The sequence below is a fragment of the Rousettus aegyptiacus genome, unplaced genomic scaffold (assembly GCF_014176215.1).
Source record: "Rousettus aegyptiacus isolate mRouAeg1 unplaced genomic scaffold, mRouAeg1.p scaffold_m13_p_8, whole genome shotgun sequence".
NCBI classification, from domain to species: domain Eukaryota; kingdom Metazoa; phylum Chordata; class Mammalia; order Chiroptera; family Pteropodidae; genus Rousettus; species Rousettus aegyptiacus.
The window spans coordinates 39,226,402-39,247,965 of record NW_023416311.1 but is presented as its reverse complement, the minus strand read 5'-3'; the positions used below and the strand labels follow the sequence as shown (position 1 = coordinate 39,247,965).

Sequence of the window (21,564 nt, the reverse complement as noted above, 5' to 3'; positions counted from 1 at the left end):
CAAGTAGGCTCATCTGTAGTAAAGGAAAACTAAATTGGAAGTGGAGGTTATTTGCATAAGAGCTCAGTGCCTGGTTCTGAGAAAGTAATCAATCAGAATTTAAAATTTTAATACAATTTCAATATATTGAATTGTAATCATGTTTTTAAATTCAATAAGTAATAAAGTGTAATGTGTGTTCACATTATTTTCACCTCAAATATGGCTTTGAACTGATTTTAAAATGTCTCAAAACTTAGACTTGAGAACTTTGTAAACACTACCACCTCATCATGTTTAAAATTAATCCACAAATATCTGCTCGTATCAATTTGTATAGTCTTTTGTATTAACACTACTGGAGCTTACATCTTCACAGGCAAAAGTACATGAAACCTTTGAATAAATCTTAGAATCACCTTTCCTTGTATCTATTTAGTTTTCAAGTCCTGTTCAATTATAGTGTCTCTCGTATACACTCCCTCCTCTTTATTGCCATAGCTATTACTTCAGGTCTGGTTCCAGTTACTTTACCACTAGGCTAATATAGTTGGAGGCTGAGAGGTCTTTATGTTTTTAATCTCTTACCTAGTATCTCTGACAAGGTAATCGTATGGAATCACTCCTTTGCTCACAACCTTTCGGCAGTTTCTAGGGCCTTCTGAAAAAGTTAAAAACTCATTATCATGGTAGCCATTAACCATGTTATCTGCTATTAATATCAAATTCTGGTTCTTTTTATATGTAGACACAAATATGCATACACACATGCACACGGACACATAGAGTCATTTGGGACCTCTCAGTGTTAACTGACCTGCCCTTGCTCTTCCCCTTATCACTTTCTCTTCTAGAGAGTTCTCTTCTCCATTTTGTTATCTTACATAAGCTGAAATATAATCTAAAGATTGCAGATTGATGGTCTTCAGGTCAAATATGGGCTTTAGATATATTTTGTTAAACTGTATGTGTATATAATTTATGGGTTTATATAGAGAATATAATCAGATTGTGTATTACATATAATGTTATAAATTATACCTATAAATATATAACATGTACATATAATTTTGTAAAATTTAAAGCAATAGAAATTGCAATAAAAATCCAGATTTGTGACTTCTCTTAAGAAACCAGGAGCCTTTGCCACTTAAGAAACCTTATGCTACATAATAATGATCAGCTAGAAGTAGGGACAGGTTTTCCCCTTTGAGAAGAATGCATACTTTCCAGTTTTCCTTAGTCTTGGCCACACCCCTTTGTCCTAACCATTGACTCACCTGCTTTGTTCATCTATGTCACTTTCCTGTCTCCTTTAGACTTTCATATTGATGACCCCTGGTTCATGTGTACTCCATAAAAATATCTAATTATTCCATTCACTTGAGAATTGTGACTTCTTCCAATGCTGTATTTGGTAGTTTATTTGCACATGTGTTTTCCACATATTCTCTGAAATGATCTTAATGGAATTTTTACTGGACTCCTACAGATCTAACAATTTGGAAATAAGCTCTTATTTGATAGGACTTTGTATCATTACTTCAGCCCCTCAAACAACTTTTTTAATTCAAAATGTAAAAACCAGTCTTCATTAGTGGTAGAGTTATTTGTTCAAAGACAGAATTATTGAATCTTAGAATCAACCTATTAAACTAAAATTCCTTTGAAGTTCATGAATTTGGAGTCATTGCTCTTTTTCAGTTGCATGAAACAAAGTTTAGTCTCATAAACTCTTGGTCTTAGATTCGTTTAAATGATTTATACATCTACCTCCTGGGAATTGGAAAGAGTGGACTAGTTAGTATTCAACAAACTGGCTGACTAAAATGTAGCTATCCTTAAATGTAGCTGTTCAAACAGAATAAAAATTGACTAATGTATTACTTGAAAATTGACAGAATAACTCCTGATAGATTAGAAGCCCTACCATTCTTCATCATTTGATCTAGAAGGAGAGAAATATAAATAGTTCCTCTGCTCCTTAAATCTGTACTTTCATTTAACCTTCTAAATACTCTTGCTTCCATTTTGCATTCCTCAGCTCTGAGAAAAAAAAAAAAAAGAATGATAAGCTCATCAAGAGAATTAAAGTGCAGTTGTTGCATATTAGTCTAATGGAATTGTCAGGTCTCATTAATAATAGGAATGTATCATTTGCAATCAATCAGCCATTCATTGATAGATATAGCAAGACTGTCTTCATTTTTAAAAAATACTGTTTAAGTAGGCTGAGATTCTTTCTACATGTTTTATAATTGTTTTGCAACCCATTTTAAAATTACTGTCATTTTTGCTTTTTTAGAAGAGTTCATCTTTGTCATGTCTATATGACTGCAAAAGAATCAGATTAAAGTACAAGATTAGGTTTGGCAGATTTATTCACCACTAAGTGGTTTCTTCTTTTTCCTTGAACCTTGGTAAATCAAACAGTAATGTCATGGTTTAAGGTAGAGGAATTTTATATTACTCATTACATGTATATGTAAAGAATTAAAAGTGAACCACTTTGACTGATGAGAGCATGAGCATCGGCAGGCAAAGTTTCACTTCTGAACTCCCTTTAACTTAAAAATTGGTGCTAAACCAGCAAGACTATGAGGCTAATCTGCTTTCTGTTCCTAGTGGCTTTCTAAGAATCCTGAGCCAAGAAATAACCTTTACCTCAATTTTCTCTCTGCAAAATGGGAAAAAATATAGAAGGTTCAAGAACGAAATGAAAAATCAATTTCTTTCAAAATGCTGAAAAAAGTAAATATAATTAGCTTTGACATTTGCATGCCTGTTACTTTAAACCTAATTTTTAAAACATTTAAAAATTATTGGTATTAATCACTAACTTCCTGTTTTTATTTAAAAATAAAAAGTGTGTGGACTCGGTATCCTTATGCAAACAATTAATTTTTAAAAATCTGTCAACAGTTAACATTTACTTACAGTTAGTGATCATAATTAGTAAATATCTAAATTATATTCTTTTTTAGGTAAAATTTTACTGAAGTATAATGTGCCAGTGGAAAAGCATACAAATCATAATTATACAGCTTATTCTGTATAATCGTATGCAAAGTGGGCCCATTCATATAACTAGTACCCAGATCAAGAGGGGGAACATTGCAAGCCATCCTGAAGTTTCATACCTCCTCCCAGGCACTATCCTCTGAAAGGTAAGTAACATCCTGAATTCTAACACATAGGTTAATTTTTTTCTGTTTCTCAAAATACAATGTGTACGATTTTGACTATTTTTCCTAATATTTTCTTGTTACAATTTAAAATTCATGTTATTGACTACAGCAATAGTTTGTTCATTCTAACAATGAATAGTATTCTATTGTATGAATATAACACAAAGTTTTGGGTTTGGTTCTCCTTAGAGGCTATTACTAATAGTATTGTCATAACATGGTCAAACATGTTCTTCTATTGAGCATACACCTAGGACTGAGATCATCATGTCAAATGGTAGGCATATATTCAGCTCGGAAGATGCTACCAAATAGTTTTCTGAAGTGATTTTTCTAATTTATACTTCAACCAATAGTGCATGAGAATTCCAGTTGTTCTACACATTTGTCAACTCTTGATATTGTCTGCCTTTTTCATTTAAGCCATGCTTGTAGGTGAATAGAAGTATTACATTTTGATCTAATGTGCATTTCTTTAATGACTAATTAAGTTAAGTACCGTTTCATAAGTTTCTTTGCTATGCTGATTGGTATTCCAGTTTGTACAAACTTAAATCTATTTCAGATGCATTCTTAACATTAGGGCTCAAACGATCTTTTTTATGAGAATGAGACTATACTAGTGGATCTGAATCCTGCATGTCATGAGGGATAAAATTGTTAGACAAAAACATTCCTCCTACACTACTAATCTCATCATGCCTGTCCTCAAATTTGTAGTAGTAGATTGGGCTAGAGTAAGGAGGAATTGGGTGGATGTAAAGAGATGTCTAATGAAGCTAAAGAAAAAAATGTCATGTTATTTATAATTTTGCTACTGTGGAAAATATGTTTAACTTCAAAAATTTTAATCAAATAAACCAACCAAAAAAGAAACACTGTTTATGTCATAACCCAGATTAGAGACTAAGAAAGAGAGGAGACCGAACATAGTCCTTCCTAGAATTTTGTGGTCCACACCACAGGGAGCAGATCTCACAGATATCAGCTAATGAAGCCCATGCTGAAGCACCTCAAAACCAATGCACATGCAGATACTCAGGACTTCCAAAAATAGCAAGGGCCCTAGAACAAGAAAACACCAATACCAAAGATAGATAATACATAACAGTAGCATGAGCCACACAGAAAAGAAATAGAAACTATTTTCTTGGCTACCCTATTCAGAAGCTTTCCTAGGTACTCAGAAAAGAGAGTTTAGAAAACTATATTACAGCAAAGCTATAGGATTTAGAACACACACACACACACACACACAAGTGGAATAGATCAGATCTGGGAGAAAAATTGATGTGACTGTGTTCTTCAGACAAACTGTCTTTGATGTCTTCTTAAATAGTGGTAAACTCAAATGGCCTAAGTGAGGATTTATCTAAGACACAGTAAATTAAGAAAGAACAAAATGGAAGAAAGATAATTGAGACACTTAATTTAGAAAGTAAAAGACAGAACTAATAAGCCAGCATGTGTTGAACATCTTTTGTTTCAGACCTAGGTAGTGAAGCACTAGTCTAGGAAGAGGAGGAAGTATTTAAGTTGGGAGAGAAAAATCAGCCAGGCAGCAATAATTCTCAGCAATCCTTGGAGGCATCCTGTGCCCAGTGAGGCCCCAGTGATGATATATGCAAATGTCACCATTGTATGCACTCTGCTTCACATTTGTCAATCCAGCATTTTCTGTGAAGTCAATATAAACTGATAGAAACAGTCAGCATACATTTTTCTTTTCTTTTTAAAATATGACTAACCAAATTCTCTGCGTTTTTGTCTTTTGAATGGATCGTCCCTTTTGGCATTTCGACAAATATGGCTTTTCCTCTGCCATGTCTGCCTTGCCCATTCTACTCTTTTCCACACCCTTCTCCATTCCTCTTATTTAGAGAGAGACACTTCCATTCAGATATTTTGTAGGAGAATCTGGGTGGGTAAGAGGAAGGGCTATTTTTACCATTGGCATGCAGTTGGGCATTTTTTGCATGCTGCAGTTGAGACTGTGTGTCGATTATTGAATTGTATATCAGTCTCATTTAATGTGATTCTCACATAAAACTGTCCACCCAAACATACACATTTATATATTTTATTTTATAGGTAGGGAATAAAGGTCTTTCAGCTCTAAAATAATAACTGGCATGTCGTGGTTGCTGCCTGCCTACTGAATAGTTTATTGAGAGCATAGTTAAATTAACATGAGCCTTGTCATAACACTTTAATTCATCTTTGGAACAGGATTCATGATTTGGCTGACATTTTCCCCCCCCTATTCCACTGCTAAATGTATTTTCATTTATTAAGCTCAGCCTAGACTTAACTTAATTAGTAACTTGGACATGACATTATACCTAACATTTTTTTGATTTAAGAATTCAGGCTTGAGAAATAAACTTGCAGACCTAATGAAAGATTATACGGTGTTAAATTTGCTAACTCTCTCAGCACCTTACATAAAAGGGAAAAGCTGCTGTGTTCTCCCTTTTTGAGAGGAAGTTGGAATGGCAGGCAGTCCACCTGACTTTTTGAAAGAGTGTACCTCCCATTCCTTCATCCTGTCCTGGGACCTCTGTAAGCTCATTTATTTTATTCTACCTTTGCAGATGAAAAGGTAGAGGGAGAAAGAAAGGAAACCTCTTGGAACCTCAGAGCAATATTGTATTGGAGGGCAGGTTAGCACTTCCCAGCTTATTAGCTGGGTCTCATTGGGTCTCCACACTAAAGAATTATTATATTTATTTTGATCCATATAAATCACTATTCTGTGAATAGTGTGATACCCTAAAAACATCTGCCCAGAAGTTCTGCTTTGTTAGATGAGAAAGCTTAGTTCTCTCTCTCCTCCTCCAACTTCTCCCTAAAGAGTATAATTAAGCAATAGCTTGTGGGCTACTGTATCTACTTAGGATGTCAGTAAAGTCTTAGAGATCAATGGGAAACTTAAAGACAAAAGTCCTGGTTTCATGAATAAATTTTGCCACCATGAAATTCAAATGGGTTCATCTGGATGCCTCATAGAAAGCTGGAATGTGAAGCCTCCCAAACAAAATTGCAGGGAGCAGTTTCAGCAGGGACCTCAGGGTCTGGCAGATACAGCTCTCCATAAGGGGTGAGTGACAGCATCACTACAGGAAATTCTGAATGTTTGTCTCAGATACTACCACCCTGGGACCCCAGGCTTCCTGAGGGAAAGAGTCCAAATGAATACATCTGGGACATAATAAGCCAAACCACAGAGATTTTGTGCTGAAAAATAGAAAGCAGCAACACTGGAAGTGGGCCAAGGTTGCAGTAAGGCATGAGCATATCATATAATATGGATGTCCAAGATGAAATATGGATGTGCGCATATGATGAACAGCATATGGCCAAAACAGAAAACACACCTGCCCTTCGACCTTATGGTTCAGGCATCTACACATGGGAGACATTTCTGTAAAGGGAAAAGTGCTCAAAAATGGAAAACAAAGCAAATGAGAAATTGATTTTGATGGAAAGACTAAATTAGTTAAATGGGCATAGGCTGCCTATTATAGACAAAAAGACAAAGAGTTAAACAAGACCTTGAAGAATTTGTTCTCTATATCCCTATTATCTAGCAGAGTTCCTGGCACATAGTTAGTGTTCAATAAATATCTGTTAAGTTAATTAATAGCTTTCAAATATAAACAATACTATAAAAATGGAGTCACTGTTCTCTATAGGAACATACAACTGCAAGATATTTTTAGTGCCCTTCTTTAGAGGATTGATAAATAATTTAAAAAGAGAAGACTCAGTTATTATCTCTAGGCATGAGACAAAGCTTATGTACTCTCAATACACAAAGATAAATTAAAATTCCCATGAAGCTATTTACGATATCATCTTAGATGTGGGACATTCTAGGCCTGTACAGAAGCCCCTACAGTTGTGCCAGAATTCACAGACAGAAACAAGAGCTTTTTATGTATTATAGATCATAGCTTCTCCAGAAGGAATTGCGAACTATGAAATCCTGCATTCCACGTGCCACCCAGAACCCTATTGTTCCTGTTTGGATGTCTAAATGAAACAGTAAATTATGCTTTGCTGTCCATGTGAGGATTTTTGGCTTTGCTTCGGCTTTGTCAAGAATAACTTCAGCAATAGAATTATACTGTAAATCTTGGCTGATTTTTAAACAGCTAAAATGTATTCATTATGCAACTACAAACATTTAATGTGGCATGCATTTGATCAAAACTTTAATAAATTGCAAGAAAGGTTCTATGTTTCCCATATGGGAAATTGAAAAGGAAAGGGTAATGCTTATGACTCAACAATGCCATGTTTAAATAGTTGTCCCTGGTAAAACTAATCCAGAATTCTAGCCCTGTAGAGGAGATCAAAGAGAAAATTGTGGAAACTGCTGCTGTCTTTGACAGAGCATCTGCAACTAAAATGAAAAAGTATAACTTTTACCAAAAATCAGGATGTATGAATACTGAGAATTACTAAAAGGTCCATTCAATAGTTTTTCTTTTAATAGAGTTTGAATGGTGTCAGGGCATGCAAATAGTTCACAGAGCATTTGGATATGGTGATGGAGTCTTGTTTTGTGACCACTCTGCTTTCTCTGGCTATCATTAAGCAGACACAAAATAAGAAATGAGTGTGAGATGATGTAAAGTAGATGACTGGAAAATAAGCTTACTAACATGTAGACAGGCTGCTATGTCATTAGATCACCTTCTGCTTTAGGAGTCACAATCTTTCATTGTTAAGCTTAGTTTCCTACTGGGAGAGGCTGTTCTTTAATCCATATACAAGATGAACCATTAAATGCAACCTTCCCCATTCCTACATTGTTCAAGGTAATATTTTAAGTGTTAGTCCATTATTAAATGCACTTATTAACTTATTGAAATAATGTTGAGAGAATATAGCCAGGAAGAGCCACACACAGACCATTTCAAGTCCTCAAAATGAAAGGGATGCCATATAGGTCTTCTACCAGTTCTTTAGCTTTACATCCTGTTCTACACCGGGCATGGAAACTTTGAGCCACAGCACTCTCCTTTTACTCTTCTCTTTTTGAAGTTAGTAGTGACTCCATATCCACAAACACTGGGTCTGTCTCAAGCATACCCTCCTTGCTCTTTCTACAATATTTATCTAATTGTTTACTGAATTGTACTTTTATCCTCATCTCTCTGACCTTTCCAATGCTACCTCCTATTTCTGTTTCTTACATTTAATGTACATTTCCCATAAGTTCTGCTTTCTGATCTCTTTTCTCCTCCTTTCTAGTGTCTAAAGAATTCTATATCCATAGCCATGCTTTCACTTCTCATTTTCAAGGGCCAATAGGCCATCTCTTTATGATTATTCTGTCATCACCTCAAATTTGACATGTTTATAACTGATCATCGACTTTCTTCTTACATATGCTATTTTCCATCATAATTTCCATTGGCAGAAGCTACTGTTCCACTCAGATAGGCTCAAAATCTAGATCATTACCCTCCTACAGTCTTTCCTAGGGTATGTCTGCATTACAAATCTTGTGCTTGTTCTTACTTAAGATAGTAAGAACATAAGTTACACTTCCTTATTGTCTTTTACATGTATCCCTTTTCTTTATATTATTACTGTTAATTAATTAAGAATTGTCTTCTCTCTCTTACAAACATCTGTTAGAGGATTTACTTTATTACAGTTTCATCTTTGAATCCACAGTATGTGCAATAGTAAGAAAAATATTATTAAAGCACAACTGATGTCAAGCTGTCCTCAATCACATAACTTTCAATAGTTTCCAAATACTTCCTGAATAAAGTACGAGAAACACAAGGAAAACTAATTCCAAAGCAAAAAAGCATTGGGTTAGATTAGAGAAAGGCTGGATGTAGAATCAAAAATAATAGCAAATATTTTCCATGAATAAACTGAAGGACTCTGGATATATGGTAAAGTATCAGCAAACATGTCACAGTAATGTCTCATTATGTATGTAAAGAACCATAATGTCCTTATCTAGATCATTACCCTCCCAGACAACTTTCTTCCCTATTCCCTTACTGGCATTCTATAGATACGTATTTATAAAATGAATATACTACTCAAGGATTATTAAGGGATTTAATCAATTTTATGGTTGTGGACCTAGGACTGGGAAAACAAGTGGACGATAATGCTTAAGGTGGCCTCTAAAAACTGAGACACTTCTGTCCTGGGCCAAGGCATGAGGATTACTATTCTGACGCATCTGAAAATATCACTAGGTCTCTTGTGTCAATAACTGGTAACTACTTAGAAAGGGAAGTACTGCTATTTAGGGTTCATAGCCCTTCCCAATCTGTATGCACTATATTTATTCTGAAGAAAAACTTTGATGCCCCCAAAGCTCTAAAACAAGAAAATTACTCCTTCTCTCTGAAAGATCTCATTACATCTAAGAATAAAAATCAAAAATAATTCTTCAAATCCAGATAAAATTTCACTTTCTATAAAGTCTTTCTAAGCCATTTGAAACATTTTCATCTTCTGTATTAAGTTTTAGAAACTCAGCTCTAATTCTTTTATGTCAGGTGTTAAAGCGACCTATATCTCCTAATATATTCGATGTTCGTTGATGGCTAGAATGGGACTTCTGTGCATTGTTGGAAAGAACACTGAATATGGTTTCAAAAGACTTGGGTTTGAGAAACATGTGTCAGCACATACGAGTTCTGTGATGGACTTCAAATGAGGTCCATAACCCTTTGAGACTCACTTTCATTATCTGCATAATGATCTTTTCTCAAACAAGTGGCTATGAGAACTTTGCTGATCTATCCAAAGGTACCTTGTAAATGATAACGTGCTCTACAAATATTATTTATTATGCACATTCCACACTGCACCTAACCAATATCTTTTATATACGAGGTACTCAATAAATGCTTGTAGAATCAAATTGAATTTCAACCCTTCAAGGTGAAGTGGAAAATGTTTATTAAAACACAATTTAGAAATATACTTTATATCCTATATATCCTAAGATTGTTTTTTATAGATAAATGATTCTCCAAATGAATACCAACTGATAGGAAATTGTATTAGCAGTAGCTCAATATCTGGAATGTCCTGGTTTAAACCAAAGTATGTTTTCATCATTTTTGTGTGGAGTTATCAAGAAAATAGGACATAGGCTTGATCATATTGCCTTCGGCTCCAAAAGACAGAACGTTTTTAGAAAAAGAGAGACAAATAAAAAGTGAATGAGAAAAACAGAAATTAATCACTGGGGAGAAACAAAGAATATTTATCTTCAGCCTAATGAATACTATGATTGCACTTCTCTGCTTTCACATTAGTGGTGCAAGTAAACATCTAGAGTAACAGGGAATTGTTTTGCTTCAGAGAAATGTTGATTTTGGTATGAAGCACAAATGCTTTCAAACCCTGATCAGACCTACTCATACCTTAAGTTTGAGAAGGAACAAGGTTGATTTAGATACTCCGTATTTAATTTTTATGAAAACCATAGAATGAAAGTACTATTATCCCCACTTTACAATTGAGAAACCTGAAACACAGGTTTCATATCTAATGCACAAATACATTCTCCTTATAAAATCAGTTTTTACAGGTAAAACTGAAGTGTCTTTCATCACTATCCACAATCCAGTTCCTTCCCTATATGTGGATATAACAATGGAGAATATACTTTCATACTTTTTCTATTTTGTATGTATTTGGTTTGAGTCTTTTAATATCATATAAATTGTGTCATATACATATTTTAAATTCTTTTTTTAACAATAGAGTTTTATATCTCCCTACATTATCACACATATATCTACTCTTCTTAGCTATTAGATATTGACATATGATAGTTTGCATAAGCATTTATTTTTTATTGGACACTTGTTTTTTTCCGATATATTACCACTCTAAGCAATGCAATAATGAACATATTCTGCAAACTTTCTTGAGCTCATGTGCTGTGTTCTTCTAGTATATAACCCGAAAAGTTACAGGGAGAGTGTGCGTGTGTGTGTCTGTGCGCGCGCACATGCGTGCATGTACCATAAGAGACGCTGCTAAATTACTTTCCAAAATGTATAGATTTATACTTTCATTGATAGTGGATAAGAGTTCCAACTTCCCATACTCTTGCCAGCATTTGACTTTATGATATGAGGGACTCCAGGCTTTTTTGCTGTAGTCACTCACTACTGGGAGAGCTCCAGGACTAAAGTTAAAGCGATTCCTAGACAAGAATTTCAGGGTTCTGTCTTTCCGGATGCACAGGTTCTCTTATTATGTTAATTAATCAATGATAAGAAAAGCTAAGGGTGGTACTAATAATAGCAAATACAAACTGGAGACTCAAATCTAGTATTCTAATCTTTGGTTTTTAGTCTGAAAAGAGAAAGTGGAGAAGAGATAAAGAGGAAGACATTGAAAGAGAAAGTGATGGGAATGAATGAGAAGGAAAGGAACGAACACTTCTTAAGGAAGTTCGGTTATACTTTAGGATGTGTGGTTGATGCTCCGGTAGGTGGAGAATAAGTGTATAAAAGATAGCCCCTGCCCTAAGTAAGTTCCCAATCAATGAGAGAGGAAGATAATCAGTGGATATTTAGATTCAAGTATGATAGGTATTAGTGTAAAAGTGCTGTGGGAGTGAGAAGGGCCATCCGACACAACTAAGAATCCTAGCCGCACTATTTGATGAGGAAGACAAGGAAGAGGTGCCAGTTGAGAAAATTACCATACTTTCCAAGGCATTTACCACACAGAAATTTAGTATCTACAGTATCAAAATGCACTTAATGAAGCAGCCTTATAACTCAGACAACTTATTAATGAGTTCTTTCGTGACTTAGATGGAATTCAACATAGGCCTGCCTCTTTATGAATTCTATAATCTAAGAATCCTTTGATGGAAAAGGTCTTAATATCTTTAAAACATTGACAAAAGAAAAATGGCTCCAATATATAAATACTAAAATACAAAAGAGACAAATAAGAATAGTGGAAAAGTCTTTTTTCTTTTTGGTTTGCTATTTTGGAGTTTATCTTAAAAAATGCAAAGAATGGGTTGTATGTAACTACTGTGGCAATGCTATGTGTAGAAGTGGCCTGAAAAAACATCATGACACAAAGAGATGACAAGAGAGCAGCAGAGTGGATGTGTGTGTGTTTACATATACTCATGTATATACAAGGCCTTGCCCACTGCCAAAGCCTCTGGGTATATTAGCATAATTAAAAACAGCAACATAACCAACATGCTGAAGAAACAGCAAGAACTAGATAGTGCCCCAAACTTAAACTCCTCTGAACATTCTCTAGGAAATAAGTGTTCCCAGTTAACCCCATCAGTCAACAGGATGAGCAAATTGTTGAGATATATCCAATACCTTTCGAATCAGCATAGATATGGTATTTCATAGCGTGAGAGCTTTGGCTAGGAATATCATTTCCAATATAGAACGTTCCTCTAATGATTTCTAAATTCAGCATAGCTCTTAAGAAAATAAGTGCCTTCTATAGTCAGGGGAATAAAACAATACTTTACAATTGCACCCAGAAGCACTCAAGAAGCATGTTTGTGCCATTCCTGTTGTGTTCATGAGGCATCCGTAGCAGGAGGAATTTCAAAGAACCAGCTGCTCCCACAGACAGTTGGAGCCAGCCCTCTGTTCTCCCTCTCTCTTCTAACCCCTCCCTCCCTCCTTCTCTCAGCAACCTCTCATGGAGAGCTATAGGATCCCTGGAAGTTTCTCTCTCCTAGCTCTACCGTATCTAGTGAAGCTTATTTCCACTTTAAATTCTCTGCGCTTTCATAAAATTCAATCCCAGCTCCTAGTCATGTTCCAACGCTTAAATGTTTCAGTTTGTTTCATGATTCTATTTAAACACAAGTTCCAGTGGAATTAATGAAAAAACTACTGATAAATAAGAGTCAAATATGAAAAAGCATCTCCCCATTGGCTCCCACTCACATACTCCTAAGAGAGAGGTGCACTGCAGCGTCAACAGAGCTCATGGATTAATTACTTGAGTTGCTTCAGCAGTGACGATGCATTTGCTCTCAGACTGATCTGTGTCCTCATTTCTTCTGGATGCAACCAGAAAGCATATGCTTGTGCAACAGAAATACACTATGACACTCCATTTTCTCTAATAGTTGTAAAACAGTCTCGAACTTTGCTGAGTCAGAGAACAAGGATCTTTAGATGCAAAAGAATTAGTCTATTGAAGTGTCATCTTCATAAATTAATATATAAAGAATCAAAATGCTTCAGTCTTTGTGGATGTAGGGTGCTTGTTTTAAATTAAGAACATCGATTGCCCCAGAAATATGATTTGATGTCCAGGAAAACATTTCCCCCAATGGAACTCTGCAACTTGGAGACATTTGCTGACTTCGAACTTTCAGTTTCCTTTTGTCCTGCTTGCATCTCTCTGTGGAATGTCACGCAAGCTAAGGCACCTTGACATCATACACCTGCAGTGCAGTAGCATGGCTAGATAAAATAGTGGATTGAGAGAAGACAAAAATGAGGTTAAATGTATATGCAAAGAATAAAGGACACTTCTCTCTCACAGTTGTTCTTTAGGGAATAATTTTGGGCTCAAATCTTAATATGCTATGGTTCCCTTGATAGTAATTCACACAAGTTTCAACGTCCTTCCAGAATCTGAGAATGTGGGTGCTTTATACGTTTTTCTCCTGTAGAAATTAAAGCTTTCAATAATACTCTTCTCTTGGTAATGACAAATTTTATATGACCTGTTTACACTCCCATATGTTACTCATGATGATATCTTTCTATTACAAAACTTCTTGAGCACTTACAGCCCTGCTTCATCAATAAACACAGATTTATATTGCTTTCACGAGTTCTAAAGCAGTAAATTTTCTCTAAACAAGGCTTATGGTAATTGAATTACAGATTCAAAGTACATATTTATAGAGGTACCATGTTACTGGAAGCCCACGAAAAATGTAATTGATGATAATTAATAGAATATTTCCCATTAGGTACAAACTCACCAGTCTATATTTATTTCTGCCTCATCCTAATGTTGATATTCTCTGCCTCATCCTAATATTGATATATATATATATTCTCTAAAAAAATATATATATATATATATAAGGAAATGAAACTTTTTGAATGAAACTGTGTATATTTTAAAAATAGTTTTACCTTATTCTCTGACTTTAACTTTCTTAACATACTACTCTGTTAGTATGGGTGATTATAAAAAGGTTCCCTCTTGCTACTTTTCAGGTCTGCTTATACTATAAAATTAATAAATAATTTTATTTCATCTCTTGCATGAAACTGCATGAATTAGAATAGTCTAATATGAAATGTAATTGCTCTAGTAATGCTTAAAACTGGCCTCTGAGGAGTGGTGTTTGAATACCTCAGGGGGGCATCAATTCAGATGAAATTGGTTGCATCTCTCAAGTCAGCCTCTAACTTCCTGGTTTTTCTTAAGTGACATAGTATGACACCATGGAAGTATGTTCACAGTCAAATTTATTCTCCTAAGCAGATGATGTAGCAAATATTTTATTCACCTAGGTCAGTTGGCACGGGCTAAGCAAAATGCCTTATTAGATGAAATGTTCCCAATTACTCAGTGGATTATTACAAATCTGTTTATCTGAACCTACAGTTGGCACTATAAACCCTTCTCTGAGTTCATTGCTAACATTCTAAAAAAGAAGGTCACATTGCTGAAGGAAACAAAAAAGAAGAGGAAGAATAAGCAATTCAATTTTTTTCAGACCAATGGTGACATGTTTCTCTACAACCTAGCAAAACAATCAACTAGGGACTGTATATCCTTCCTAAGCAGTGAACAATGACAAAGCATTGCTGGATCATTGGAAATACTTCCTTGAGTATTCAAAATATCACTTCCTGCCTTAATACTCATAGACCAACAACTCAGGACCCCCAATTAGTGCTTTTTAAAAGCTGATTTAAGTATCCTAATGCCTGTTTTACTTTGGCAGCCAAATCGTAGTCACAAGGAAAACATACGTCTACATAGAATCTATCATTAGCCAGCCATTATATTAGGCATAATCACACATGTTTTTTTTTTTTTTATTGAATCTACTTAATAATGATATGAATAAAATGCACTTATTCATACTTTCCAAGTGAGGAAACTGAGGCTCAGGAACATTAAGTAATTTTTTCCCAGGATCACAGAACTAATAGGCAAAGAAACGGGTTTTAACATAGACTAGCCTGGCTCTAAGACCCATGTTCTCTGTATTATATCATGCTTCTCAAAATATAGGTCGAGTCATATAAAATTGCTGTTTTTGTTAGTCAAAAACAATGGAACATAGGCAACTACATATGATTCAATACAATAAATTTGGAGTTTTTGGATTTTACATGATAACACAGAAGAGGCTACATGTAAATACAAGAGGGGCTCTGGGTTTGAGAGATTACAAAATCTCAATTAGTAGCTGTAGGGAAATTTTAAGAGTGTGTTTAGGATAATGACCTATATACTTTTGACCAGGAACTAGACCAATGCTTTCAAAAATTGTATATATATAGTCACCCAGGGATCATGTTAACATGCAGTTAACACCCCATCGGTCTGGGATAGGGCCTGGTATTCTCCATTTCTAACAAGCTCTCAGGTGGTTGCTGGTCTGAGAACCATTTTTTGAGTAGCGAGGGATTAGCCAACTACTCTTTAAAATGAGCATTCATTTTTCAAGGATTGTCTGGAACCTATAGCGACTGTTACTAGCCTACAAAATTGCTAAGTGCAGTCTCTGCTATGCCTTGCTTTCCCAAGCTAAAAGATGGGAACTCCACATGGCTAGGTGCAAGGACCCCAGGACTCTGCAGGAATCACCACAGCGCACGCTCTGGCTCTATTCAGAGTCTTTTCCAGGCCTGTGTAAGAGGAAATATTTAGAGAAATGATTCCTTCTTCTTAGATGTATACCACCAATGGTGTGATAGATTATGTTAGTTGTAAGCAGTGAGAAAAGATAAGTTCAGGAAATCCCAGCCATGCACCTCCTTTCTAAACTCTTCTTGCAAACTGAATAGTTCCTTCAGTTTTTTGGTATCTTTCCCTGTTTTATCATACATAAGCTTAAGCATCCACTGACACCTTCAACATACTATCTGGAGATTTCCTTAGGCAAAACTCAAAAGTTGATTATCTTCCAAGTTATTATAGGCAAGAGATTGCCAATTGTTTTGCTACTGTATAGCATAGGTTGCTATTTTTCCAGTCTGTTCTGCTGTTTTTCTAGACTTCACTGAGTTTCCTACCCGTTGTTCTATCAAGCCTTAACTAACAATTTATTCACAGCTTTCCAGCTTTTTCCTGCTTCCTGGTCCCAAATCTAATGCCACATATTTTATATTTTTTATTGTCAGTATCCTGCTCGTAGGTATCTGTTCCTGACTTAACTTTTGCTATATAACAATAATCCAAACATCTACCAACTTAAAACAAAGTACCTTTATTCTTTTTCAAAATTCTCTGGATTTCCTGGATATTTCTCATGGTCTGGGTTCTCAGCTATGATTGTAGATGGTCATGGATATCTGGGAATTCTTTTCATATGCTTTCTTATCTACAGAAGGATTTCTGCCCATCATGTTCTCAGAGCTTGTAGTAGGAATAGTGAAGAAGCCCCAAGATAATAGTATTCTTGAAAATGCTGCTTGCATCACATTTGTTAATTGCTCAAGCAGCAATGGAAGGGTAGAGAAATAAACTTCACATCTTAATGAATGAGGCTGTAAAATATGGTGGCTTTTTTTCAAACTGATACTCTAGCCCCTAAAGAAATATCATCTTAATTTATTATAAAACTATTTGTACAAATACAAATTCATTTATTTATCTGGAATGTATTAGAACTGGCATTCATGAAACTCATGCATGCATACACACACACACACACATAAACGTATGCAAATATGCTTATGTGTATGTATATATACATGAACATATTTAAATAAACATATATGCATGCATACATATATACATTATATATATGTATGTGTGTATATATAGAGAGAATATAAATGCATATTTCTAAATCAGATGTTCCTCTTCTGAATGAAAAAACATGGAACTCATCTTTTTAAAATAAATCTCATCATATCTTTTCTTCATTTTATTTTACAGTTATGATAATACTCTTTATCTTAATTCACTTCATTTGTCTTATGACTCTTTAAGATAAGAATTTACTCAAAATCATACTGTTTATTTATATATAATTCAACATCTATATTTTCATGCATACTATAAATCAAACTCAACTGTTTTTTTATACATGCCATATGATACATTCCATTTTTAAAAATGTTCTTTTAAGAACAATGTTTCTATATTTGTTATAGTATTCACTTACCAAATGTAAATTTAAGTTAAGTAGAATGTTAACAAATGTAGAATTGAGCTGTTACCTTTAGTTTCTAGAGTATTTTCTGAGTGTTCTAATTTAAATTATACATTTAAGCCATTCCAAGTAAAACAAATGATAATTTTATGTAATTGGGATTTTTTTACACTTTAGAAATTTAGCCAATTACTTCAATGTTGAAAAATTAAATTTATCTTAGAAATGTTAAAGTATACATGTAATCATGAAGTTTATCTATTTTCTGTTTGGGTTTGGAATACCTGCGTATGGATCTATTTTGACAATTTAAGTACAAAACAATAATTGTGGTATTTATTTGTCCATGGCAAGTCAGAGCACAGTTTTTCTTATGTAACACCTTAAATAATCTAGTGAATTACTTATCTAGTGACTACAGTTATTTTAAACATAATTAAGAACCGAGTGATAACAAATGAGCTCTAAAATGATGCCTCATCAGACCCTGCATCAAAACCCTGAGGCCCTCTCCAGTATATATTTGTGCTTGTTTTATCAAAATAATTCATTTAGCAAATAGATTTTAAGCACCATTTTATGTTAAAGAGATTCTAGGGATAGAATCGTGAAAAAATCAGATGTGAGCCTATCCCCCTTGCTCTTGGGGGCCAGGAGATGACACAGGCCAGGAAAAAGACAACCACAAAACACTCTGGTTCTAATTAGACACACTAGAAAAAGAGTTCTTGTTGGCCAAACATAGGAACTGCAAGCCAGTGTCGAGGAACTGAGAAAATATTTCCCCCAAAAGCAGCTTCTAAATTGAAACCTGGAGGGTAAGTCACAATTGTCAAATCGAGGGTGTGGTCAAGAGAGGCAGGAAGGAGGGAGGTTATTTTAGTAGAGGAGCAGGATGTGCTAGGACCTAATGGTGACAGAGGGCAGCTCTCCAGGACTTTTCTCCGATCTGCCATTGTGCCAGATTTCCAGCAGTCAGGTTCTGTCTGGAATTTCTCCTCACTCCAATTTATTCCAATTTTTAAATTTCCTTTTCTCAGACCACATATAATCCCATTTCTGCTCTGTCCTACATATCACCTCTTCAGAGAATGAAGACACAGATTAGGTCAGTTTTCTAGTTGAATGCTCTCAGAGAATGCTGCATTTTGCCTTTGTAACATTTACCACGATTGAACCAAATAATTAAGTAATGAGTTGTTCAGCGCCTGTTTGTTCTCATAGATTCAAAGCTCCACCAAGGCAAGGGCTATGTCTATTTTAATAACATTGGCTTCTCCAATATATCTCACAGAGCAGACACTCTATAACTCTTTTGTTAGATGAATGTATGAACAAATAATAAATCACTCATTCTATTGTTATATTTTGAGTCTCTAATATGAACATACATAAAGCTTCTTAAATTTTTTGAATGTTATTGTTTTGTAAGAAGCTATGGTTAAAGGATAATGTTATAAAAATTATAAACGTTGGAAAGAAATATTAATCAAGTAATATACCATGGATTCTAAACTAAAAAGGGGATTAATAAAAGAAATTGATAAATATAAAAGTACAAGATTAATGGAACTAAATATCTCAAATAATGTCTTAAAAAGAGCAGTAAAGAAAATGGGAGAGGAGAATGAGTAACAGGGAATTATAGATCTAGTCCTTAGAATATCTCCCTATTAATATTTCCCAATAGAATGCATTTTGTTTTTCAATTTAAGAATATAAAAGAGTATATATCTCTCTCAATATAAAATTTTTTAACCTATGTTTATAGAGAAAAAATTTTATTTATGCACTTTTAATTCAGTATTCCATTTATAAGCTATTAATGTTTTTTTGGTTCCTAGTTTCATCATCTTTCACGTGCAAGTGATGTAAAAAGAGTCAAATAGTTAAACAAGGTTTGTTTGAAATGCAACGATGAACTTTTTAGCCTTCATTTCTCACTTTCAGTTACCTGGCTGTACACAACATCCTGAGAATGTTTATCGGTTTTCAGTTTTAAGTATAATCTTTTGATCACTCACTATAGATGAGATTTTAGTTCTTTTATCCCTCCTTCATTGCCTGTACACACATGCCCCTTTCCATGCTATTGTACTCTGTCCCTAATTGAGCAATGTCCAGTATTTATATTAATTATATTATTTCTACTACATAGGATCACCTTTTATCATTACCTGAGGGAAATGTCTTCTGTCTTTCTTCTATATTGTGTCTCTTGTTTTTTTATTTTCAATCTCCCAAATCTTTCTTCTTTCTGGGCTTACTATGTAATTCTAGGAGATCACAGCCTTTAGTAACTTCCTGAGGAAATATACACGAGATTATGGGAGTTTTTTTTTACATGATCATGTTTTGACTAGATCAAGAATTCTGTATTGGAAATAATTCCTCTCTAGAAATTTGAAGGTATTGACCCACTAATTTTTAGTTTCTAATGTTGCTGCTACAAAGACCCAATCCATTCTTATATTCTGATTCCTACCATCATGTGATTGCACACCCTTTTCCCTCCCCCAGATCCTGGGAAGTTTGTAATGTCTTCTGTTCAACTCTAGTCTTCTGAAAATTTACTATCATGTCACTTAGTGTGTTTTTTGTATGTAGGTAATTAGTAAGGCCTTTCAATCTGTCAATGAAAGCCTTTTGGCTCATGGAAATATTCTCCAATTATTCCATAGATTATTTCTGCCATTCGTTTTTCCCTTTTCATTCTTTCTGGAACTTCTTGTGTTGAGATGTTGAATTTTTTGGACTTTTAGTTTAAGTTTCTTTTATTTTTCTCACATATTTTCCAACTATATATTTTTTGTGCTCTCCATGGGCTACTTCTTTGACTTAGTTCTTCATCATTCTGTGAATTTTGCTTTCTGCTGTCACTTTTTTTTTTTGTTTTCAAAAGCTCCTTTATGATTCTCTGAGTGTTCTTTTATAATAGCAACCTGTTCTTGTTTCATGGGTTGAATATCTCTTCTCAGTTGTCTGAAGATATTAATGATAGTTTATTTGAAGAATTACTCTGTTTGTATATTTTTTATATAGCTTTGTTTATATGTATGTGCATATGTGTGTGTTAGTCTTATAAATTTTATACTAAAGGCATTTCTCAAATATTGTTTTAATTTATTTTGGTATTTGATTTTTTTTGTTAAAGATTTTCTTAAGATATTGAGTAATTCATATTATTCTGCTCATATTTAAGAATGGAATCCTAAAAAGAGGATTGAAATCTCATTGACTTGCAGACTAGCTTTAATTATTAAATATTCTGCCTGAGCACATACTTTTGTGGCTATAGTTTTGCCAGGTTCAATTCACTAAAGAAGGATAATTCAGTCTCTTGCCAGCATTCTGGGAACCTATTGGTGAAAGTGGGTTCAGGAGCCTCAAAAATCAGTACGTAAATATTAATACCCTGTTTTAGTACAGTATTCCTACCCACAAATGTGCCTATTTTCTTCTGCCCCAGAGTCTCTTCTGTCTACCTTCCTGAGAGAACAAACCTCCAGAGTTCTGCTGAAGGACAGGAAAGGGTGGTTGGTTGGCTAACAGAACTGAGAGTAAGGATTAGATCAGAGATATGCAAAGCCCCCCAGGGGAACTTCTTGATTTCAATTAAGTATTCAGATTCACAAGATGACCTAGGTCACACTAGGACAAGGCTTCTCAGAGAGATATAAGCAGGAATGACCATATGGCAGAAAAGTAACATTCAAGCACTCATTCAAAGAATCCTTACCACAGCCCACGCAGCAATTTATACAACCATGCGGTAGCTGTTCACTCCTAGATCACAGCTCAAGGGCTGGGAGGTGAGTCTACATCAGCAGGAGCAGGAGTCATTCTGGCTTAAAAGATTCATGCTCCATAGAAAGTGACAGTTCATATAAAAACTCTATAGGCATAGCTTCCAGAGCCCACACAAAAGACCATTTAGAAGAGACTCCATACTCAAGGAGGGCCAAAGCTACATCCAATTCAGATGTAGTTTATTGAGGTCATTTTTGTCATAAGTAATATTGCCTGATA

General features: G+C 34.7%; 1 long non-coding RNA gene across 1 annotated transcript in view; it reads left to right on the top strand.

Annotated features, from left to right (window-relative positions):
* Window positions 1–21,564, top strand: part of LOC107502644 — a 766,462-nt gene that overhangs the window by 645,958 nt on the left and 98,940 nt on the right. Inside the window, exon 4 of the long non-coding RNA XR_004952613.1 lies at window positions 2,964–3,146. This is a non-coding gene — a long non-coding RNA (uncharacterized LOC107502644). The remainder of the gene's footprint in view (window positions 1–2,963; window positions 3,147–21,564) is intronic.